General features: G+C 38.1%; 1 protein-coding gene and 1 long non-coding RNA gene across 4 annotated transcripts in view; both read right to left on the reverse strand.

The window, feature by feature from the left end:
• LOC129441600 (macrophage mannose receptor 1-like) overlaps positions 1–26,306 on the reverse strand; it is a 329,376-nt gene that overhangs the window by 161,086 nt on the left and 141,984 nt on the right. The gene's annotated exons all lie outside the window — the stretch shown is intronic.
• LOC141366029 (uncharacterized) lies at positions 20,200–21,589 on the reverse strand. The gene is made up of 3 exons (XR_012370965.1): positions 21,413–21,589; positions 20,939–20,993; positions 20,200–20,712 (listed from the first exon to the last, which is right to left on the reverse strand). It is a non-coding gene; the product is annotated as an uncharacterized lncRNA (long non-coding RNA).

The following is a 26,306-nucleotide window of genomic DNA, read 5'->3' on the forward strand; positions in this document are numbered from 1 at the left end:
TCGTATGTCCATTTGTTGGATCCTTTTAATTGTGATTTTTCCTGCCATTAGGGGGCGGCTCGCATCTGAACTTTCAAATGCACAAATTAGGAGCAAAAGTCAAGGCGGGAAGATTTGAAACTGCAGATACAGATTTGACGTTGTAGATGGCTATTTGTGGTTGCAATTTAAATCTGAATTTAACGTGTAAATATGTGCTATACATTTGTATCTGTCAAGGTATTTGGGGAATGCCAGTTTATAGATATGACGATGAAATTTTCAAAAACCACCATAGATTTAGAGTGCCATGTTTCAGTACCAAGATAAAGATATATATTTTGGTCCACCTACCTTCCATTAGAGTCCAGAGGTTAGTGGAAGCACACCGACCGGTTGAAAGTGACACAAATTTTCAAACAGTTGCTTTAAACCAAAAACACCTCCGAGTTGAAAGCTCAAAATAGCAAATAGGTCGAACTTGACCTGTTTATTGTCGTATTTAGTAAAAACATACTAAAACCTTGCAGCGAGAGGGGGATATTGCATGACAAACATTTATTCGACGCGCGTAAGTGTACATCTTGGTTTACAGGTACAAATACTTACTTTACAATTTCCTAAATTTAAATCTACATGCTCTCAAGTTTTGCTACTGATTTACCTTCCAATTGTTGTACCTAAAAGGCAATTATTATTTTTTGTACCACTTTTTACTGTACAGGTTGGCTTGTTAAAAACTATATTTAACTTTATAATTTCACAATAGCTTGAGTATACCACAATAAAAGTGGTATAATTTGGGTTGCAGATATATTTATATTTTTTACAGCAGAGCTTTACAAGTATGTTCCTGGAACCCCTCCAGCACCACACTCTAAAAAATAAAACATTGAATCAACAAAAAAAAAATATGTTAACCGTTTCCACTAGAATTTTTTACTTTAGACTGCTTGCAGAATTACATTAATTCAAAGTGATGTTTTGAGTTTGGTGAATTACCTTTTATGCCACAATAAAACGCATATTTAAGTTGATCCAAAACAATGTTTTAAGTAAGGTGAAGTAGCTTTTAGGCCACAATGAAACACATTTTTAAGTAATATGAACTTAATTATTTTCAACATGAATGCAAGTAATAAAGTTGATCTAACATAATATTTTAAGTTAGATGAAGACGTTTTTGCCCATAATAAAACACATTTCTAAGTCACATGAACTTAATTATGGTTGATCTCTACAAGAGTTAAGATGAGCCCTGCCTATAATAAAGACATTTTCCTGTGTTTCCCATAGGCAATTTTTTAAATATATACAGACACCAGTAATGATCAGATTTTTTTTAATCGGTTGTGACATTATGCATCCTGTACACAAAATGTTTTACATGTTTCAATAATTTTTAGTAAATGGTGAATAATGTTCAAGAAGAACATTCAAGTAAATGTTCAAGTAAATTTGGAGTGCTGTCAGTACACAGAACAATGACAAAAATCTGTGTTGCCTACACTGTGTAATCCTCTTTTTAAAATTTGCACCTTGTCGACTTCAATGGAGCCAGTTTTAAACCTGCTTTTAGCCTCTTAACATCCTTGATATGACATTTCAAGTGCCCAGCTTTTATGAGTGATTACCTTAAGTGTGAACCTCGGTGAATCTGACTGCGGTAGATGTGAAAAATATGAATAAAAGTGATGCTAATTCGGCCACCGTACATGCCTGTATTTTCTTCCTGTTTTCAGTCAAAGTCCACAGTAGTCGATTGTCGAGTTCACGTGCATCTGAGTCTCCACCGTAGCTTAGTCACGCGTGGGATTTGGACAATCGACTACTGTGGACTTAAATCGAAAACAGGATGTAAATACAGATATGTGGCTGGCTGAATTAACATCAATTTTATACATATTTTTCACATCTACTGCAGTCAGATTCACTGTGTTCACTATTGAGGGAATCACTCATAATGGCTGGGCACTTAAAATGTCACATCAAGGATGTTAAGAGGCTAAAAGCAGGTTTAAAACTGGCCCCGTTGAAGTTAACAGGGTGCAAATTTTAAAACGAGCATAACACTGTGTAGGCAAGACCGATATTTGTTGTTTTTTGTATTGACACACAAACACACACACACACACACACACACACACACACACACACACACACACACACACACACACACTAAAGTGACCTCGATAAGTATCAGAACTGTAAAGACAAGGTTTTTCTGTTTGCTGTGGAGACCAGAAATTGGTAAGATAAATAAGCTTAGAATGTCATATTTTATTAACCTTTGTTTATGTTTCAACACATATATGCTTTAACAACAAAGAACAACCGCATTAAATGCTGACTTATGTGTATTGTACACAAATGCACATACGTGAATCAAACTGATCCTACACATTTAATGCTTTTCATGTGTAAACAATCAGGACACAGCTCAGTGCCCATTAAAAAAAAAAAAGTGACAGATTCTGTACTCATGTTTATCTTTTAATGTTTAGACATTTCTTGACTCCACAACAAAGAGAAGAATACTTATGAAGGGCACAGTATGTGTAAAACTGCAACATACACAAACAGTACAAAAAAAGAATACAAACACAGAATAGACAAGCATTACAAATTAACAACTTAACTTTAGTCTAAATGTTGATGTAGCTTATAGCTGAAATATCAGACAAGTAAACTGACAACAGTTTTGCATATGTATAAAGTTGGAGCCTCCTAAGATGGTCTAAGGCAGGGGTCTCCAACCTTTTTATGAGCAAGGGCTACCACAATGGATAAAACAATCTGGAGGGCTACTTTTTGATATAGTCTCCTTCAAACTTTTTTGTTTTACTTGTTTATTTTATTTTATTTGACTTGTTTATATGTTTTAGTATTGTTTAAAATTTTAACATACGCAAACCAAGCCAAGCTAATATAAAAAAATATGTAATGAATAAATATTACAGTTGAGACTATTAATAGAATGTGCTTTGGCGGGCACCTCACAGACTCTGTGGGGGCTACCTACGTTGGTGACCCCTGGTCTAAGGACATTGACAGTTTACACTTACATAAAAATGATTTTAGACAAAACTCATGTTTTCATACGTTGTCATGTCACGTGTGTTTTGTGAGAATCACTTACATCATGCAGTACATTATGCAGCGAATCAGACGTCAATCATCGATGGATTTTCTTCAATCTGTGCTACAGTGTTTCTGGAGGTTGCACGCGTTTAACTGTGTTTGACGACGAACAGGACTCGCGCGTATGTAATGGCGGGTACACGTGTGAAGTTTTGCTTTTAGTTAAAAGATTGTTAAATTCATTTCCACGTCACCCAACACTGGTTATATTCTGCGTGTTTCTACATAGGTTACGAGTAAAACAGCTTCGGACGATTCCGTTTTTGCAGCGATCTGAACAATTCATTCAAACTGTTTCACGAATCAAATTAAAACGTTTGGCCCATTCGCTTTGTAAAGAATCGACTCAAACGACTCATTTATTTGCAACACTTTGTAATGAATTGACTCAAACGAGTCATTAATTCGCGAATGCGCCAGAAACACAAGATAGCAAATTAAAAATAAAATACAAATTTCGTAATTAATTAAAATACAGTAACGAAGGAACGCTGCATAGTGTAAACGAAGTAAAAGTACATTTTTTTCCACCTCGGAAGGGCAACTTGAGTCGAGACTCGAGAAGGGCATATGGGCAGTTGCCCGGGCAACCTGAGCAACCCCCCTGTGCACGTCCCTGAATTATTTATCACACTAACTGTCTTAACATAAATATGAACTTATAAACCCTTATTAATGAAATATGGTTCCTCAAATACATTCTCAACAGACAAAAAGAGCATGCTGTCAGAGTTTTTCTGTTGAAAAAATGGAAATCATAGGGCCTTGAACGACCGTTAGCTACTGCAGGCTAACGTTAACTTACTTTACCTCAGCGAACAGACTATCAACACTGCTCAAATCTCAGTATTAGGTTATAGTACATGTTATCACTAACCGAGTCCTCAGTGCAAATATGTGCAATTAAGCATAAAATTACTTACCATTCATCACCACATTACACTTCAACGAGTTTCAGCTGTGGCACCACAATCGTATCCTTGAACATGGCGCGGAAACTGTGGGCCGGCCATTCACACGTCATCAAATAGTATTTTACATTAACAGAACTTAAAATTAAATTATTTTTAATTAACTGACAATGATAAATTCAGACAAGTCATGATAATACATTTAATCAATAGGCATAATTTATGTGTCATCCTAGCTCGATAAAATAACAATCACAAGTAAAAAGTCTAACAGTATCTCTGAACTTGATTTTTTATTTCACAACAATGTATATATTTAAGTAATGACTAAAGGTCGTCTGAATTACTTTTTAGAGTGCACACGTTGATCATGTCTCTTCCATCTGACACACAAATTTCTGGTCTAGTTGTGTCTATTAATAAATATTTATAAGCTGATTATCTGAATAAGCTATGTGTGGGAGCTCCTGGAATGTGCCTGAGAACCGCTGCATTAAAGAAACAGTATCGTAATAGTAATAACACAACAGACTGTTTTTACAGACCGTCCTTTATACCAAGTCTGTCCTATATTTCTGGGTTATTTTACAGTGAACGTTTACAGCATGTGGCTTCAATGCTTGCAAGAGTCTCAAGTTTGTTAAGTGACCAGTCCTCATTGGGTCATTCGACTACTCGACCTCCCTCCACACCAAATGTTCTCCCTCCTGATTCTGCTCCTACTGACCAGAACTCTCGAGCCCACTCACACAAGCCAGCAGCCAAATGTGTCCTGCATCTGCTTCAAGCACTCCAGTCATGCAATCATCAGTTGCACATACTCTTCCCCATCCCGCAATGCTTGCTCCTTCTGTCTCCTTAGCTTTAAATCAGGCACATCCACTCACACCTTTTGCCAGTCCTTCAACCTATGCTCCTGTGTTACCGGTTCGCCAATCATCTGCCTCAAGTACCCTATCAAGGCTTTTCCAAAGTCCATATCCTAGAAGCAGACCAAGAAAAGGCAGTATTTTTAACAAGCCAGCCTGTGGGCCATGGGAGCATGTTTTCTTTTGTTGCGCATTAATGTCAACAAATGGAATTCCAAGTACTGAGGAGACCCTGGTCCTTCAAAGAAATGGGCTTGGCAGGAAAGTCATAACATTTCCGATGAATGGTGGTTCTGCAGCTGTGAAAGAAAATATCGAGAAAGCTTTTCCAGCCCTCTGTGGTGTTGGTTGGTTTAAAATCATGAGATGCTGCAAAAGCAGAAAACTTGTAGACTTGTCAGTCCCAGTAGAAGGCTACACAGTTTTGTACTTGAAAGAAGATAGTGGACTCAACAGGGCAGTTGCCTATGTTGTTCCTCTTCAGTGTGACCTCACCTTGATGGCTCCAGAGGAGGACCTCAGTAAGGCAGTAGGAAATTGACCAATAATAAAATTAATTAGCTGTATGGTTTGTGCTTTTGTTTTGATAAATAAATAAATGTCACATAAAGCAGTAGATGCTTTTCAGGGCCCTCTCCAAATTACTTGGAAATGTGTTATTAGTCAAAGTGGGAGGACAGAATTGGCACAGAATTAGTATAGTTTATTGATTTCATGTTCTTATGGAGATGCTAATGGATGCATGTAGCTGTGTGAACCAAACGTTGACAAGTGCATTACTGTTTGTAGGATGAGGACCATGGAGAAGAGCAATGTAGAAGGTGTGGACTGGAAGTCTCTGGTTCAGCATTTAGCAGAACATGAAAGGTCAGTCACAAATCAGTTAATATTGTTAAAATGCTGTTTGAAAAATGCAGACATTTCAGTTATGTACCTCAAGGATAGGCTTTATGTCCCTTAGATATTGGCAACTTAGGTCCCAGAGTGTCGCAATGCTGCATATAGCTTAGGTCCAATCCTGATGAAATAGCTCATCTGCCTGTTGCCTAGTAGTCCTGAATATATTGATTAGCTTGTTTCGGTGTTTTGTATAAAGTTTGGATATAAACTTTGTCGAGCAGTTGCATTTAACGACTAACGCTGTACAAATGTACAAAGACCGAGGGAACTGTGTTGAATATTCAAAATTGATATAAATCTTTGGAATATTGAAAATTTAGGGCTTAGCAAATGTACCACCTGTCATATACTGGTGGATTAACCAATACATAAATGTAAAAGGTAGTAAACTGATAAATTGAAATTGGTTGTACATAAATATAACATTTCAGTGTCCTTAGTCTTGGAAATGCAATTCCTGTGTGACATAAATTCTGTAGTTGTTTATGTTAGCAAAAGCAGCACTAATGCTTACATTATAATGTACATAATATACAAATATTGTTTTCTTTTGTTTTAGACCTTCATCACAGGACCGTCCCCCACTGTAAGTCTTAAAAATATGCATTCTGTTTGTGTAACATTACTTAGGAGTTTGTGCAAGACATAAGTAATTGAAGGTTGTATTGTGTCCTTGTAAATGTGTAAAAATATGACATTGTACTTTTATTAATTACAGGCATGCAGACGGGTCTGCGATGTACAGCATGCGCATGTCGCTAATGCACGAATACATGCTTGTATCCAACAATAAAAAGGGTAAAATAAGAAAATACTACATTCAACTGATAGATTATACTATATTGTTATTGATCCAAATTACAAGAGATAATAATAACACCTTAAAAAATAATAGGGTCCTGGCACTTCGGTGCTCGGGCCCTAACTACCCTGCGGTCTTGGATGTCAGAAGGGAAGAATAGGAAGCAGGAGAGGAAGTCGTTTTATTACAAAAGAAAATAATAAATGTGTTAAGATGCACATTTAAACTCTGTGTAGAGTTCTATTGCTCACTTTAACTCAGTTTGACATTGAGCAGGTGTTATTATATAAACAAAAACAGTAGAAACTTACTGGTCCACAACATTGTCTTGTGACAGTATTAAGAACCTTGAAAATAAAAACACTGGAAATTCATATTTACAGTAATTGTGAAAATTATACAAGACAAAATACATTGACAATGAAATTTGGGCTGACATCTTTGGTATGTTTACAAATTTAAGGAATCCACCGACACTGACTCTGGAACATCAGTTGACGAAATGGTGAGGAAAAATATTGAACCATGAATTCAGTTAATATTTGTGAAATGTATTTAAGTTATTGCAATTTAAACCATATTTCTAAATACCTATTTAAACAGACAGGTATACTTATAATAAAATATACATAAAGTATACAAGTATTGTTTAATTACATTTAACAGCAACCTTGTAACAGCACTGAAGGTGAAACTGTTTCATTGGTAAGTAACTAATTATAAGGAACTGTGCATACTGATCAATCAAAAGACATTGATAATGCAATTTGGGTTGACATCTTTGGTATGTTTACAAATTTAAGGAATCCACTCACACTGACTCCAGAACATCAGATGACGAAATGGTGAGGAAAAATATTGAACCATGAATTCAGTTCATTATTTGTGAAATGTATTTTAAAGTTATAACCATTGAAAGCCACTAAATTCCTATTTAAACAGACAGGTAATGTATGCTCACAATAAAAGTACTACTATGGTGCACTTGTCAATCATGTGCTTTTACAAAAATTGATGTAAGAACATGAATTAGACTCTTCATCAACTTCATCAATATTATTCATTCTCAACACATTACAGTATTTTGATGCATGTGGTGCATCACTTATGTTTCTTGTATACTCTGCAGTGGAGTTATTACAGCTGGTTAATTTTTGTTTGTCTGCCTGTTCATGTGTAGGTCACCAATGAAGGTGATTTAAATGATGCTGATGGAGAAAGTGGTAAGAACATTAACAACATCTTTATTGATTTAATTGTTTGAGGGAAAATGCATATCTCATGTTTATCTTTCTCTTCGCATATAAAGTGCTTGTCACAAACCTTTTTAAATCATAAAAAACTGCTTGCTTCTGACCATCTTTTTTAATGAGTCATAGTTTTTAAAATTATGATTGGCTGCTTGTTTTTAGTTTAAAAACAGACAACGACCTCAAAGTTTACTAAACCTTAGACCAAAGTTATATTTAATGTGGTTATTACAGTTACATGTTTGTATGTCTGCCTTTAAATGTAGGTCAACAATGAAAGTGAATCATCTTCAATAGGTCATCATGATGATGCTCACAATGAAATGGTAAGAAATTTTTTTTTGTTATTTCATCACCATTGAAAACAATGTATAAAGTTAATGCTCTATAGATGATTTCAGCAGGAACAACATAATAAACGACTAGTTTATTTTTGAAAACAAGCAAAATAAGTTACACATAATATACCTTAGTTCAAATAACAGCTAAAGTGTAAGCTTAAGAGTTCAGTTTAGACACTATTCAGACCATTAAACAAACAGAGAAGAGTAAACTTCCGACCAGACACGTAACCACAACAAGTGTGTCCGATGAAACCGTCTATAATGTACGGCTTCTTTTTAAATTTCCGTCCGTAAGAAAATAGTGTTGTGGGAGCACACAAAAAACATGATTTAAAATTGTTATAATAAATATTTACTGCACCTGCTATGTATAGAACAGGCTTGTGCACAATTCAGAATGGAATTGAGAATAACTCCTGAATTCCAATTCAATTCTTGAATTTAAATTGATGTCAAAAAAAGGATCTAGAATTACAATTGTAATTTGAATTAAAGGAATAACAATGAATACAAGGCCAATTTTACCATATGCCGTCGCTTTTTTTCTCTTTGTCACGGCGGAGTGTGTGATATAAAGCAGCACGCATGAGGAGATAATCACAAGAGGAGCGAGAGGCTGCGGGCACAGGATGGAGCAATGTCAATGTTCATTGTCTGTCAGTCATCTCCAGAGGCTCATATGGTATGTAATTATGTGGATTTTTAAAACTCAAATATAGTTGATAAGAAAGTGATTATAATTAAAGAGATAGTACAGGTTTAGCCTAACAATCCACATATATATCTCTCCAGTGCTCTCCCTCTGTTCCTGTGTCCCGCTCCCTCCCGTCTCATAATGTGTCAATCATTGCTGATGGGTTTCTTATTAAATAATTATGGATTTAGATAGCTCAAGGTTTAAAAATGGGGGTGTCTTTGAAGAGGGCATATTATAAACTTAAAAAAAAACATGGTTCATTGTTCGCAAAATGATCATGATAGCCTTTATATTTCACATCTATGTGGTTCAGTCTTGTATACTTATTAGGCATACTTTGCTATTCATTAAATATTATATTTATCTAAATGTATTAATTAGTTTCCACTATTTTCACCAGAAGTCTTTATTTCAGGGGTTATTTTTTTTTCAAAATTCTCTTCCGTGGGGGCATGTCACCGGACCCAGGCACCCCCCTTGCTTATTTCCATTTCAGAAAGTTGGCAACCCTAGTAAGGACTGTCAAGGAAACTCTTTTAAAGAAGCTAGAGACCCACTCATCTGTTTCATAAACGACTGATCTCTGGTCTGATCGCAGCCTGCGCTCCTTCCTTGGAGTGACTGCCCATGTGTGCAACAAATCAACTGATTCAGATTCCTATGCACTCAAATCCTACTTGCTAGACTGTAGGCATTTTACAGGCAGACATAGTGGGGAGCGTATTGTTTCTGCATTTGATGAGATCACAGAGGAATATGGTATTCGTCAGAAGATAAGTTATATCATTACAGACAACACTGCTAATATGAAATGTGCTTTCAAAGTTCAAATGCCACAACAACAGTCTGATGACAGTGATAGTGAGGAGAAGAATCTAGATGATGAACACTTGTGGGAGGAACGTCTTTCCTGTTTTGCCCACTCTATGCAGTAAGTGGTGAATGACGGCATGAAGGAGGTAAGGGCCATTTCCCTCACCATAGCCAAAACATCACGGGATCCTGCATTATTTGTTATATTCTGTATTCAATATTTCCAGACATTTAAAGAATTCATAAAAATACATACAATATAATATTTGTGTCATTATACATAAAAGACAACTTGGTGAACATTTTTGGCTTTAATTTATTAACATGCATGAACAATCCCTCTTTCTAGCACGCTAATCCTCAATTCCGCCAATCTATTTCTTTGAGACAGAATAAAATTGTAGTTTGAGGTTTCTCTGATGACTGTTGTTACACCCACAACAGCACAACATACTGTATTGTTGTTGTAAACCTCCTGGGAGTGTTTCATTGATCTTCTCTGGTAGTTGTGGATGTTGTGACCTAAGACTGAAACAGGGCATGCAGCTGTGATTTTGCCATAGTTGCTGTTGAAAAAGGACCCACTTAATCCTAATGGCCATCCAGCAACTGGTTCTGTAGAGCACAATGCATTGTATGGCACTATTCATTAGTACAACACAAAAGATGAAAAGGATGATCTAAGAGTTATTGGACTTGTGCCGGAGCTCTGTGGGTGGATCAACTCTTAGACAGATGAGCAGCTAGCATGCGAAATAACAACTATTTCAAGTCTGTGTCCCCAGAAAGCCACATCTTCCTTGTGCGTAACATTTTACATCACCACAATGAGAGAGTTAACCAGCAGGCACTGGAGGAATTTAAACAGGTTTCTCATGGAGATTTCACCCTTGAAACACGTGGAGAAGGCATCTTGGGTATTTATAGTCAGATTTTTTATGCATTTACATTAATATCTATTTTAGTACAGTTATCACTTCAGGCATCAAAGATATCTAAAATGTCAGCATCTAGGCATTTTTTTATGTTTGCCTCCATAATCTAAAACCTTTTTTTTTGTAAATGTCTTCTTACTGTCAAAAGAACTGTCATTTTCTTGCAGTGCATGGGAATGTCCCTTCAGATGTGGAGAGGGCAGCCCGCTGTGGGAGCAGTGTGAGACTATGAAATCAAATCTCAGGCCCTGCCATACCTTAAGTACCCTAGCACTATCCCCTTCAATAAGAATTGGCATGTAGTTGGGAAGTTCCTACAGATGTTGACATGGTAGCTAATTGTGGGGAGCAGTGTGAGGCTCTTAATATAAAATCAAATCTCAGCCCTCGTGCCTCATGGACACTAAGACTGAATCATTCTCTTCAAGAACAATAGTATGTGGTTAACATCTTTTCGGGGTCACAAATATTTTCCAGAGTGTTTTGTATTTGACACTGCATGCATTTCTTTGTAATATGTGTAATGTGTAGGTGAATTATATACTGGACGAGGACAGACCAGAAAAGGGAGTTATCGTAAAAGATGGTCAGACGTGCCTCAAAAGAGAGATCTTCATAACCCTGGGGCTAAGAAAAAAATGGATTCAATGGTGGGGAACTTTTTCAGTTTTAATTAAGAAATTGACCCTTCGCTAAGCCCTGCCCTCCTTAGTTACTTTTGCTATGCCGGACAAGCTTTCACACCTGGCAAGTCTATTACAGTATTTATGCACCAGTGTCAGACATTCCCAAGGAGATAATTTTTGGTGAACATGTGGAATATCTGAGAGCAGGGGCGGAGTGGGACCAATAAATCTACCGGGAAATTTCGTAGACCACCGGCCCTCGGTGGTCAAAAAAAAATTTGCTAAAAAATACTACTTACGTCATAGAACTCTTGCAAAATTATGTTAAGTATATTAAGAAAGCTACCGCTACTGCTGGTCACATCTATGGTTAGATTGATTTGTTTAGATCCAGTGAAATTGTTACCTTGACAACGCCACGTCATGTTTTAGGTTTTGTTGTTCTATGCGTTCTACTGAGTATATACCCTGCAATCTGCATTCTCACCACTAGATGCCACTACACAAATGCATGTTGACGTTGTAGATAGAGTAAACAGTGAAGTTTTTGTAGGTTTCATGAAAATGGTTCCCTGTAAATAAGCCAATGATGAAGTCTAAAATTACAATAAAATGACTGCACAACAACATGAAATCTCAAGTGTAATAATTATTATTTAAAAGATCTTAAGTCAACAACAACATACAATAACAGCAGAAAATGGATTTTGCTATGCATATGCATGTTTAGAACAGACCTAAACAGGCCATTTAACAGTTGCTAATATATATGCTTTGACTATATACAAACATGCTTTGACTATATACAAACATAGTGGTATTGGGCATTGGAGCACTGTCCAATTAAAGTAGTTTTTGTGGCATGACAAAGTACCTTTTTGCAATGCCAAAGCATTAGAATTGAACATAAAATAACAAGTATAGATAAAGAAGTAAATAAATAAATAAGAACATGGCAAAACAAGAATAATATATTACTGTTATGACACTGAAAAACTGTACTGTAATGAATGTACAACATGTATTAACAATTACAAACTGAACATTGTAGTTTAAACATTTGGTGGTGGCGTGTAACAGTAATTCTCTCTTTCTCTCTCTATCTCACAAACACACACACAAACACACACACTCCCTTAAAACATGAGTTGCCGTCGCAGTAGGTTACTGGTCTCTGCAACCTTGTTTATAACCCCATCAGAGTCCAAGGACATCAGAATGTCTTTCTCTGTTGACATAAGCATAAAGGCTTCCAAGTGCTCTTGTGTTAGAGTGCTTCTAAGTCTGTTTTTAACAAACTTAAGGGTGGAAAAGCTCCTCTCGCAGGCCACTTGAGTGGTTGATAACGTCAACAAAAATTTGTAGGCCAGTCCAATGACATGGTATGCATCTGTCAACAGATTGTATTGTGCCAGGACAAGATACACACAAATGGCACAGTTTTTACACATACAGACATTCTTATTAACCAGCTCTGGCCCTTCCACATCATGTGTGTCTTCGTTACCACTGCCTTCAGATGATTCATCATCTGCTGTGTATGTCCTCACCTGGTATTCTTTCATAGGGGACAGTTTCAATCTTTCCCACTGTCTGGCAAGGCTTAACAGCTCAGCCTGCAAAGTTCCAGCAGTTGCCCTTGAATCAAATTTCAGCAAACAGTTGCTGATGTTTTGCATTGCTGATTGAACGAGACCCCTGTCCCTTAACTCAGGGAAGTTTTTGGGGTCAAGGCAGGCAAAATCAGTGCAGAGTTTTTCACTAGCAGCAAAGCGCTGGTGAATACTCTCCGTCACAGTGTCCATTATTACATTATACACTCTGACCTCAAAGTCTCTCTCAGCTGCTGCCACCTCTCCTGGCATGGTCTTCTTCTTTCTCACCCGTTTTTCAGGTAGGGCTACCTGCACCACCACCTCACAGTCCTTTTCCAGAAGCTTGCCATTTGCCCACTCCACAAATTGGCTCGCAGCTCTTTGGGCCCCACTGAAATCCCTCACAAACTTCTTTAAGCTATCTGCTGTGCCCTTAACCAGTCGCTGTGCTGTGAGTAGATCCATTCCACTTGTCTGGAGATATTTTGATAAGGGTCCAGTGTGCTCAAAAACCCGAAGAAAAGTTTGAGCTGTGAGAATGGTCTCGTATTTCAGGAGGCCCTCAATGAATCCTGTAGCATTAACTCTAGCAGTTGACTGCATTGTTTTGTCCTCTACGATTGCTCCTAATGTCAAGATCAGGTCAATGTACAGGGCACTTTCAGGCTTTCCAAAACACCCAAATACCTTTCTCAGAGCAGCATCCTTTGCCCACCAGCGTGTTTGCCCAATTGGACAAAGTCTACTTTAACGGTTCCCAGATTCTGCAGTTATCTCTTGCCACTTCTGCATCCGTTTATATGACTCATGTAAGAAGACAGCAACATCATTTAGTAAACCGAACAGTGATGCACTCTGTAGTACAATGCCTGTTGTGTCTGACAACACTAAGTTCAGAATGTGTGCATAGCACCACACATGAATTTGGTTAGGGGCCTGCTCACTGAGAAAGGCAGAAAATCCTTTCTTTCTTTTGTACTGGCCCTGCATGTTGGCTGCCCCATCTGTTGCACTGCATACACAACATGTTTAGATTGAGTTTTTGCAGAATTATTTTCAGTAGTTACACAAAATACTGCCCAGTAGAGGCCTCACAGTCAACCATACCAACCAATCTCTCATGAATTGCATCTGTCACATATCTGAGGATGACAGAACACTGATCATTGGATGTTATGTCCTGTGTGGTGTCTATTTGGACAGAAAACATCCCTGCTGCTCTGACTTCATTAGCAACTGTTTCTTTAATTAACTGACTGATAATTGTGATGACTTTGTTCACTGTGTCTTTTGAGAGCAGAGTGACTAATGATCCTCTGCCTTTCTCCCCAGCCTCATGTTGTTTCTTACTTTTTTCAATGCACTCTGTAACATGCTGTTGCATGCTGGAGTCATATCTACTCAGGAAAAGTATCAATTCTAAGAAGTTGCCATGGTCAATAGAGTTATCTTCAAGGGTGTAGGCAGATTCAGATTTTGATCCCCTGTAGCTGAGCCCACGCTTTCCGCACACTTTTACGGCATTAACAACATGCTCCATCACTTGTCGTTTCATTTTCACTTGTTGTCGATGTAACGAAAGCTGGTTTCCACTTATTTTGCTTACAATGTCTCCTTTACTTGCCATCAGGAAACAAGCCTCTGCACAGTCCCTATGCACTTTACTTCTTTCATGCTCCTCAATCCTTTGATGAACATGTTTCCAGCCTTGCATGCCTCCTCTTACAAAATGACTTTCTGAAACAGTAGGCTTCGAAAAAGCGAGGCAAACAGTGCAATAAAGTGCATGACTTCCTTCACAATATGTCAGCCACTTACGATTGAGCCCATCTTTTGTGTAAAAAATATTTGGTAGGGCTCTTTTTGGGGTTTGTTGGGGGTGGAACTGCAAAAATAAACTGAGGTCTTTGGACTGGGGCCGGGCAAAATTATCAAAGCTTTCCTCATTCACTTCATGATCTTTTCTGTTTCCTTCCATATTCTTCTCTCCTGTTTCAGTCTCTACTCTTTCTGTATCATTCTCTCCTGTTTCAGTCTCTACTCTTTCTGTATCATTCTCTCCTGTTTCAGTCTCTACTCTTTCTGTATCCATCTCAGCTGTTTCATCCTCTACACCAGTGTTTCTCAAACTTTTTCAGCCCAAGGACCACTTTATTTTCCAATTTTTTTCTGAGGACCACCTACAAAATCTCACTCTAACACGCCCCAAAAAACAACATAATAGGAAGGATAAGCTATTTAAGTTTAATATGCAACTGTTTTAAGTCAAAAACTAATTTTTTTAAAACAAATGCAATGCCATGTTCAGAAATTATTAAATAAATTTTATTTCATTTGAAAAAGTAAATGTGAAATGAGTTGCAGCTTAATATGAACAACAAACTGCACATGTGAAAAACACTCTAATTAAACATACTGTAACAGCCTAGGTTCCACTGGCTGTCATTCCAAAGAGCCAAGAGCTGAGGTGGTGGGTATATGAAGTCTATGGTTGTAACTATGGTAACAATAAAATGCTGAAAAAATGTTCCCCTTAATGTCCAAAATCACTGAAATTACAGGGGTTTAACACATGAAACAAAAACTAGTACAATACAAAACTAATAGATATGTGGATTTGCTTTCAGTTGACACTTGATTTTTTCTTTTGACTCCTCTTTGGTTTAGCCACCAATCCATTTTTACGTTATTAAAACATAATGGCAAGAACTGATATCACAGTTTCACAAGTGGATTAAAAATCTACTTAAATAAGTGATGATTCTATAAACACTTGCCTAGTGTAGGTCATCTTTTGGCGGACCACTGGACCACACTTTGAGAATTACTGCTCTACACTTTCAAAGTCCTCAGCTTGTTCTTTCTCTATTCTGGACCCTGAGGTAGAAATGTCTTTGTCCCTTGCACTGCTTGACAGATCATCTACACCTGCTTTAAATTATATAAAATTAAAGAGCTATCATCAACAGTATTGCTACTACTTAGTTAAATGTAACCTCACAATATTTAAACAATAGTTGTTTGAGAGTAAATTACCTTAATGATGTTATGATAGAACACAATTTATTAACACATGTATTTTTCTACTATAGCACACCTTTACCTATATCTCTCCAGATGCTACATTCATTCGTTTCACTTTTTATGAGAACATTTTTCATTAATGCAATTCTGCAATATTATATTTTGCTCAAAAAGAGTAAAATGAATGAATGTAACATATGGAGAGATATAAATTGTGTTCTATCATTTTGCTCATGAACTACATTCTACTGTGTTGCACTCATAAATAACATTGTGCATTGTGCACACCTGTGACTGTAGCTGTGGTTCCCTTTTGAGGAACTCGAGCTGCGTCGCCATAGCAACGCTTTGGGGAACGCCTCGGCGTGACTGATCTGAAGCACGTGTAACACATAATCAATAATTTGATTATTGGATATAGGCTGGATGCCGTGCGGACCAAGGGTATAAGAAGGCATCCCACACAAACACACTCGCTTTTAGTGCCTCAGCAAGTGACTGCGTGTACGTTTGCATAAATCTGAAGTATGTTTTATGAAGTTCAAGTATGTGTATCTCCCTGTCAGTGCGATATCACAGACAAGGATACACATGTATATGTGTCTGGAGCGCAGCACGCACAGTTGGCTTTTGAGAAACCTGGCTGTGTGCACTGTGAGCATAATTTCCGTGCACGTGTTGCGCTCCAGCTTCGCGCTAGAGAAGGATATCTCAAGGCTCGCGTCCTCACGGATCCGGTCCCGCTTCTGTCGAGGCAAAGCGGTGACTGCACTCGTGCGTGCCCCGCCTACACCCGTGACATCTGTCTTTCGCTCTCTAGGAAGCTTGGGCTCGCAGCTGCGATCCCGCTTCTTAGCAGCGGTTTCACTCGTGGGAGTCGCCATATGATTTTGTGCAGGCGGCGGTATCTCTGCTTGCACGTAACGTCCGCTCTCTCTCTTTCGCCGGATCGGGAAGGCGCCTTGCGTGAGAGCCATATATTTCAGCTATCTATCTCTGGAGAGATGAACCATCTTCATAATCCGCCTACTGTTTAAGGCTAAACGTGCAGTCTCCACGTGAAGCCTCCTCTCTTCTTACAGTATGGAGGTATTATATGTATGTACATACACATAATAATGAAAATAATAATATTTTTACGTTTTCTACACCTGTATGTGTAGGCTATGTATGTATATCTGCTTGTCACAGCCTGTGTGAGCTGTGTCAAACAGTGATTTTGTGTTTATGCTGAGTGTTGCTTGTACAGCTGTACACAGCATATTCTCCTGATCGTCCTTTGGTCAAGATATGATCTTTTGTGTTACGATTCGAGTCCTTCATCCGCTGAGGCGGGTAACGTCTTCGTTCGTGGCACTCACTATTTCTTATTGAAGCGAAGCAGCTCACACCCCATTTATGGTGCCTGCTTCCCTTCAGTGCCCTCGCAGGGCACACTCACTGCTGTGCGTAGTACCAGAGGCAGCTGCAATTAACACTCTGGGGTCGACGGTGGCGCGGGCGCCGCAAACTCTTTATTTTTCAATCACTCCGCAAAGAGAGTTAGATAACTCTGCTGATTTTGGTCATACAGATATGATTTATACATCATTTAAAACGTTAAAGTGTCTAGTTTTGTTCTGTCCACTCCCAATAAAAACAGAATGTTGTGCTTTTCGCAAAATTAAGAAAATAAACATGATGCGTGTTTTGTTCTCTCTCCCTCAGTGAAGTCCTTTCAGAAACACGTCAGAAAAATTAACTGTATCTTAAGGAATACTTGTCATATCAACAAAAGATACATATCTACATAATGCTTGGAATGTCTGCTTTTGGAAGATGTTAGTGAAATCGAAAACAAATATTGTAATTCGTTGTTAACTGTGTTAGAAGAGGGAGATGTACCGTCTTTCTCGTGTTCCTGCATTATCTATAATGAGCCACGCCCCGCTCCATTGAAGAGAAGAACAGAGATCATCCATATTCATTCATTAGTCAACCCCAGTCAATGGAGACTCCTCTGCAGCCATTCAGTGCTGTGTTGAGTTTTAATCCAAGTGTTGGTGACATGACATCTACTTGTTTACTCAGACTGTAACTTAAGTTATCTCCAGACGCGAGTGTGTGTGCTTCATGAAACAGACGCGATCGACGTCCAAACGCACACACAAATACCTCATATTTGACGCGCTTTGTGGTATCATTATAAGATATGCGATTGTAAACATCACATCTACTTGTTTACTCGCGCCTAAAGTTATCTCCAAACAGACGCGAGTGCGTGCTTCGTCAGTGACGCGATGTCCAAACGCACACACAAACACGATGCCTCATATTTGACGCGCTTTGTGGTATTCTTATAAAAGGTGCCATTGCAAACATCACATACTTGTTTACTCGCGCATAAAGTTATCTCCAAAAAGAGGCGAGTGTGTGCTTCGTCAGTGTGACGGGATCGAGGTCCAAACGCACACAAAAACACAAGATGCCTCATATTTGACGCGCTTTGTGGTAAAATTATAAAGTATGCTCTCTCGCCTGTAAATACAAGTCATCTCCAGGCGCTTATGTTTTCTTTGTGCTTCCGTCAGACGCGGTCGACGGCCAAACGCACACACAAACACACAATGCCTCATATTTGACGCACTTTTGTATTAAGACGGATCTAAACACATCTAAAACCCTGTTTGTTCGCGTATATCTCTGAACGGTAAGTTTATTTAACGCAGGATCACGCATGGGAAGGCATTTCTTTTGTGTTGCTTTCACAAACAAACACGTAACAAGGCGTCGTCTTACTGCCTAAAGGCTCATCCCCCCTAGAAATTTTACGTTCCCATAACGTTCTCAGAACGACCCCGCTGGTGTTAAGGACGTTGCCCAGTAAAGTTCCCAGAACGTTATGAGACGGACGTGTTGTGGAGTTCCCTAAAGGGTTGGAGGACGTTATTTGGCAGACCTCCACGGAACATTCAGGACGTTCTGGAAATGTTGAGGGGACCATATTTTATGTACACTTTACGTTCCCATAATGTTCTCAGAACGACCCCGCTGGTGTTAAGGACGTTGCCCAGTAAAGTTCCCAGAACGTTATGAGACGGACGTGTTGTGGAGTTCCCTAAAGGGTTGGAGGACGTTATTTGCAGACCTCCACGGAACATTCAGGACGTTCTGGAAATGTTAAGGGGACCATAGTTTATGTACACTTTACGTTCCCATAATGTTCTTAGAACGACCCCGCTGGTGTTAAGGACGTTGCCCAGTAAAGTTCCCAAAACGTTATGAGACTGACGTGTTGTGGAGTTCCCTAAAGGGTTGGAGGACGTTATTTGGCAGACCTCCACGGAACAATTAGGACGTTCTGGAAATGTTAAGGGAACCATAGTTTATGTACACTTTACGTTCCCATAATGTTCTTAGAACGACCCCCCTGGTGTTAAGGACATTGCCCAGTAAAGTTCCCAGAACGTTCCGAGACTGACGTGATGTGGAGTTCTTTAAAAGGTTGAAGGATGTTATTTGGCAGACATTCACGGAACATTCAGGACGTTCTGGAAATGTTAAGGGAACCATATTTTATGTAGAAATTTTATGTTCCCAGAACGACCCCGCTGGTGTTAAGGACATTGCCTAGTAAAGTTCCCAGAACATTTGAGACTCACCCACAACTTATCCAGAACCCCCAGAACATAGCCATAACTCAAACAATATATAATTATACTGGGAAATTGATACGGTTGGTGTGGTGGAGGATAAAGGATGAGATGGAGATCATGATGAATCCAAAATTATAATCTTTAATTAATATAAAACAAGGAACATGGAAACTGGTAAACAGCAAAACACACAACACATCACTATAAACAAGAACTGACCTAGACAAAGGGAAAAGCAGGGTATTTAGACAATGGAGTGATGAGGGGGATGACTGTCAGGTGAGGATAATAACAAACACAGTTCAGGTGAGAGAGTGAAAAGGATTATGGGAAATGAAGTCCAAATGGACTTCATTTCCCATAATCCTTTTCACTCTCTCACCTGAACTGTGTTTGTTATTATCCTCACCTGACAGTGGAGAAACAAGCAGGAACAAATTGGGACTGTGACAAAAATGTATCATTGAGAAACACAAAAAATAATTGAAGTGAGATTACAGGAAAAACAAATAGAAGGTCAAAATCTGGCAAATTAACAGAAGGATAATAAATTACAAAAACAAATAAATAGCCAAAAAATACAAGAATAACATAAAAGCTAACAAAAACCCACATTAATTAAATTGATTTAAACAATAAAGATGCAATTAAAACAAAACATTTACATTTGGAGTGCATAAAATGTAACAGATTTCAATATACAACAACTGGTTAAATAAAATAAAAAATAGCCCACAAAATATTAAATTTATGTTTACAGATGTGCAAATGTGTATTAGATATATAAATGTAAAAAAAATAACACCATGTGATAAGGTCACAAGCTTGATAAACATCAACCTTTAGGAACTTCAATCTCCAGGTCTGGAGCCTGCAGAATAAGAGCATACAAATACAAATCCAGTTAAAAATATATTTACATAAAATGCATAAGTAAGGGCAAAAACACATATTACAAAACATCACAAATCCAAGAACTAAGATTTTTAACATTCAAATCGAGATGTGAAAAAAATATGTAGGAAGATTTCAGACTTCCGGAAAGATTTTCAAATTACCAACTTAAAGAAAAAAGCAATTACAAACTACAAAAATGTTAAGCTCCAAAACTTCTTGGTCAAGTATTTTTTATTGCCTGCTTCATTATTTGCCATTATTCTTTACTACTTCAAACAATCCAAGCCCCAGTACCTGAAACATTTTTAAAACATGCTGTCACAATTAAGCCAAAACACTTGTGCTTTTGTATCTAATACTAATATTAGGCAAATTAACCCATACAAGAAATTACCTCATACAAAATTTAACAAATTCAATACATTCAATATTGTAATTTAAATCAAATAACACAAAGATAAATAATGAACATGACTCTTATGTTTTTAAATAATGTGTATTAAAGTTACACCTTCTTTACCCAGATTGCAGGAAGATACACTTCTTCAGGTTTGACAATGTGTGGTACATGACTTCTGCAAACAAAGCACAATAATGTTTACATTTTTTTTGTAAGACAAACGCTAATTTATGATTCTTAGGTATTAAATTCCTTCACAACAGTATTTCCAAAAAGTGTCGATTTTTTGTTTTGTACACAAAACATTTGATCTTCGGTTGGCATCTTTGTGGGCTGAGCATTAATTTATTTTGTAAAGATCGAACATCTTAAAGATTTTTTTAACATCCTCTTTATGAAAATTGTTTAGCTCACTGTAAGCCTGCATGTTTATCGTTATACTTTAAATGGCAAATAAGAATATATAGCCTAACATAGAAATAAAAAACATCACAGAAAAGAATAGCAAATAAACAGAAAAAACATTCATGTAACTCGCTGTAGAACAACGAGTGAAATCTATGTAGGTTTAAAAAGAAAAGTATCTTAACTTACCTTACAGTATTATATAAAGACAAAACAAAGATCACGCGTCGTCAAGTGTGGCAGTTTGAATTTCATGCGACTTCCGGGTCCTCTTGTAAGCTGTAGCATTATGGGAAAGGTAGTACTTTTCATAAAGCGTATTGAACGCTGTTGCTGTTAACTGACTACTGTTTCCAAGATGCATTGCAATCAGAGGCGATTCTAGGGTTAGAGCTTTAGGGGTGCTGAGCACCCAATGAGCTCCGCTGCCACCACCCGCTCTTTTTTCCTACAGAACCCATAATATGTATATTGTAAAATAGCTTTCATTTTAACATTGGTTCAACTAACCCCAAAATAAAGATTTTTTGGAGACCTTTCAGGCATTAAAAATGGGTCAGGGGTGAAAAAGATGAGAAAATTATTACCCCTAGGGTCCGGGAGCATGCTCCCCGTTAGAATTTTTTTTAAATTACATATTTTAAAGCATCAATCTGGTGAGTTTTCAGATGCATTTTTTGCCAACCTTTTTATTTCTAATTAATGGTGAGCTAGCACATTTTTGCCATTAATGCCATATTAAAGTCTCAGGACAAAAGGTGGGCTACACCAGCAGTGTGGGTATGGCTTTATGTGAATATACAGTGTATCGTTTGCTTTTGTCAAAATGACAAATCTCCTAATTTATAACTTTTATGCCTACAACATATGGTAGGTTTATTAATAGTTTGTTAATTTGCAGCTTTTCTTTTAACAGTCCTTTAATTGAACCATTACTATATGTCTAAAACAAAACACTTGTGACTCCTGCACTAAGGGTTAAAGACATGTGACAAACTAAAAAAATATTTATTGTCTAGTTTGATAGTCAGACAGTTAGTGATTTCACACATAACTTACCGGTAGCCTACTGGTGGTATACAGTGATATGTAGTTTGTTTTCACTCTGTTCCAAACGCCATGTTTTCATGACGACTGACCAGAAAAGACGCCCGTGATGTCATGTTTACATGACTCCCGATTGTTAAAATAAGTCTCAAATTAACGATAAATCATACAATAAACTTTAACAACGGAGACACACGTATGCAACTACCCACTGAGACGCACTGCATGCGTTTTGCGGAAGAACATTGTAACCGGCGCTACGTCTCTCCGTTTAAGTCTATGGACGAGTCACCCCGGTCCTGTGCTACTCCGCCGCGCGCGGGTACCCGCCGGACTTAAATAATCCGAAAATAAACACTTATTATACGTGTACCATGGTGATTCATTATAAGACAAAAACACGACTTGAAAGATTGATTCGTGATGTACTCGCTCATTATTAACATAACGTAAACATTTTGTAAGATTTGAACAAAAAAGTTGCATCACAACACTATCTGATTCTCACTCTGCGCGTGTTTCACGCTGAATGACGGACGGGCTAGATGCAGGTACAGAGTAGAAGAGGATGACACCATTTGCTAAGCGGGGAAGTTTTCATTTTCTACCTTATTATATATTTTAAACCACAAACTACGGAGTATGTTTTGGACATTATTTAACCTGGTCAAAGACGAACGAACATATCAGAATAATTAACTGTCTTGCCCCCAGTTTTCGGGGTGCTGAGCTGCGTGTTAGGGGGGCTGAAGCACCCCGAAAAAGGGGCTAGCCTCGCCCATGATTGCAATCTACATCATCATATTCAGAGAGTACAACATAATACATATTAGTATAATATTATTTACTAGTATTTTTGTGCTTGTTAACACAATTTAATGTAAAGTCTTATTTAATTATTTAATTTGTCTTTGTCTGATGTACGATAGTGCAGACTGAATCACTCTTTTATTTTTCTTCATTCTGAAATAATTTATTTATTACTTTGTTTGTATGGTCCACTGCACATTGACACATCCTTTGTATTAACTGCCTATAAAAATAAAATGCTCTAACTGTAATTTAATATTTTGTCCTCCTAGTGATATCAGGAACATTATTAAACGACCAACAGAGGACCATGTGAGAACATTCTATTAATGTTCCAAATGTCCTTTTTGTAACGTTGCCATGTGACCACAGAATAACCAATCTGGGACGTCCCCCTAAAGTCATATCAGGAACATTATTATATGACCAACAGAGGAACATGTAGGATGGTTCTGTAAATGTTCCAAAAGTCCTTTCTGTAACGTTCTTTTGTGACCACAGGATAACCAATATGGAATGTCATCCTTCAGTCATATCAGGAACGTTATGATATAACCAAAATAGTACCATGTGGGAATGTTCTGTTACTGTTCCAAATGTCCTTTCTGTAACGTTCTTTTGTGACCACAGGATAACCAATATGGAATGTCATCCTTCAGTCATATCAGGAACGTTATGATATAACCAAAATAGTACCGTGTGGGAATGTTCTGTAAATGTTTCAGGTGTCCTCTCTGTAACGTTCTTATGTGACCACAGGATAACCAATATGGAACGTCTTCCTACAGTCATTTCGAGAACGTTTTTATCTGACCAAAATAGTACCATGTGGGAATGTTCTGTTACTGTTCCAAATGTCCTTTCTGTAACGTTCTTTTGTGACCACAGGATAACCAATATGGAACGTCATCCTTCAGTCATATCAGGAACGTTATGATATAACCAAAATAGTACCATGTGGGAATGTTCTGTAAATGTTTCAGGTGTCCTCTCTGTAACGTTCTTATGTGACCACAGGATAACCAATATGGAACGTCTTCCTACAGTCATTTCGAGAACGTTTTTATCTGACCGAAATAGTACCATGTGGGAATGTTCTGTTAATGTTCCAAATGTCCTTTCTGTAACGTTCTTATGTGACCACAGGATAACCAATATGGAACGTCTTCCTACAGTCATTTCGGGAACGTTTTTATCTGACCGAAATAGTACCATGTGGGAATGTTCTGTTAATGTTCCAAATGTCCTCTCTGTAACGTTCTTATGTGACCACAGGATAACCAATATGGAACGTCTTCCTACAGTCATTTCGGGAACGTTTTTATCTGACCGAAATAGTACCATGTGGGAATGTTCTGTTAATGTTCCAAATGTCCTCTCTGTAACGTTCTTATGTGACCACAGGATAACCAATATGGAACGTCTTCCTACAGTCATATCAGGAAACGTTTTTATCTGACCAAAATAGTACCATGTGGGAATGTTCTGTTAATGTTACAGTTGTCCTCTCTGTAACGTTCTTATGTGACCACAGGATAACCAATATGGAACGTCTTCCTACAGTCATATCAGGAAACGTTTTTATCTGACCAAAATAGTACCATGTGGGAATGTTCTGTAAATGTCTAAGGCGTCCCCCTAAAGTCACACGAGGAACCTTGAACTGCAAGACTTTTATAACTTACAAAGGACGTTTTAGGAATGTACCTAATGTTCTCTAAAGGTTCAGGTCTTTTCATCCTCTTTAGAGAACTTTTAGGGAACGTTGCGAAAGGTCACGAGAACGTCACCTTCTACGTGGGATTAGCCTATGCAGCTCATTATGCAAGTGTTTTGTTCTTCAGCTGTCAATCACAGACTATTCAAGAGCTTCCAGCCTCCTTGCATATTGCCTTCCTAACCAAAAAGTGACTTTGAAATTGTAAATCAATATTATTGTCTTATGTAAATGAGTAAGCAGAATGATTTTCACATCATTTTAAAGAAAAAACTCTAGACTACTAGATCCTATTTTGAAAAGTCTTGGGAAAACATGTTTAGTATGAGTTTTTTTTACTTATATCAGTCACTTAAAAATTTAGCTTTTTCAAAAACCACGCATAAACATTTTTCTCTCAAAAATACAAACATGTACATACATGTTGATCATATAATATAGTAGCCCAGTTTGTGCTGAACACAGTGTTATAAGACTTTTGCCATTATTATGTTTTTAAGCAACTGAAAAAAGCACAAATGTCAGTGCATGTCAAAACTTCTCCAGGGCCCTAAAAACCCCTTAGACCCCAGAGGGTTAACCTTCACCTACACTGGTGGAACTGCATAAAGCCGGCTCCAGTGGGGAGCATGTATACATCCTTGTGCAGGAGGCTGTAGAACCTCCACATGAGAGAAATTATGACCTACAGCCATTGCTTTATTGTTTCAAAAGGAGGGATTTGTAATTGTTCAATGAAGCAGCTCAGTCCTATCTTGTGACTGAGACAGACTAATCAGATCCAAGGACTGATTCCTTACATTAGAGCTTATGTCTTCATTCAACACGTCTCGCATGATCAAAGTCACGCACCGTTTTTTGCGTGCTGTGGTAACAGGAAGAAAGCATGGCTTCTGTCCCAAGGTCCTGTGTAGGGTGCACGTTGTCGATGTGTGACGCTGACAACAGAAGCGTCCCTCACAGGTTGGTGCGATTATGGAAAGCCAAAAGGATCAAAATCACTGAAACTCATCATCGGCTATGGCACTGAAATTGCCTTGGAAATTATGGTGGTATGGGTTGGACTCCCATTTCCTTCTAGACCTGAGGAGCCATCATGTGTTTGTCTAGAGAGACATCACATCGGTGGTTTCTTAAATGAATCTCTAAGGAGGTCTGCAATCAAAGTCACGCATCGTTGTCTGTGTGCTCTGGTGGTGTGAAGAAAACCTTGGTTTCTATCCTAAGGACTGTTTTGGGTGTGCGCTGCTGGCGTGTGTTGCTGACAACAGGCACATCCCTTACAGGTTGGAGTACAGTTATGGAAAGCCGATAGGGCCAAAATCACAACATTGTTGATTTTGGGATAATGGCATTTGTGGTCTCTAGACAAACTGTACTCGTTGAAGACAGTTTAGACCCAGGCCACTTGCATATGGCAGATGCCCTGTAAGGCAAAGCCCATTCCCGGGGAGTTGAGATTCCAGCCAGATGTAGTGAACCACATCTGGAGAGTACTTGGACGCGCAG

The sequence above is a fragment of the Misgurnus anguillicaudatus genome, chromosome 2 (genome assembly GCF_027580225.2).
Source record: "Misgurnus anguillicaudatus chromosome 2, ASM2758022v2, whole genome shotgun sequence".
In the NCBI taxonomy this organism is placed as follows: Eukaryota; Metazoa; Chordata; class Actinopteri; order Cypriniformes; family Cobitidae; genus Misgurnus; species Misgurnus anguillicaudatus.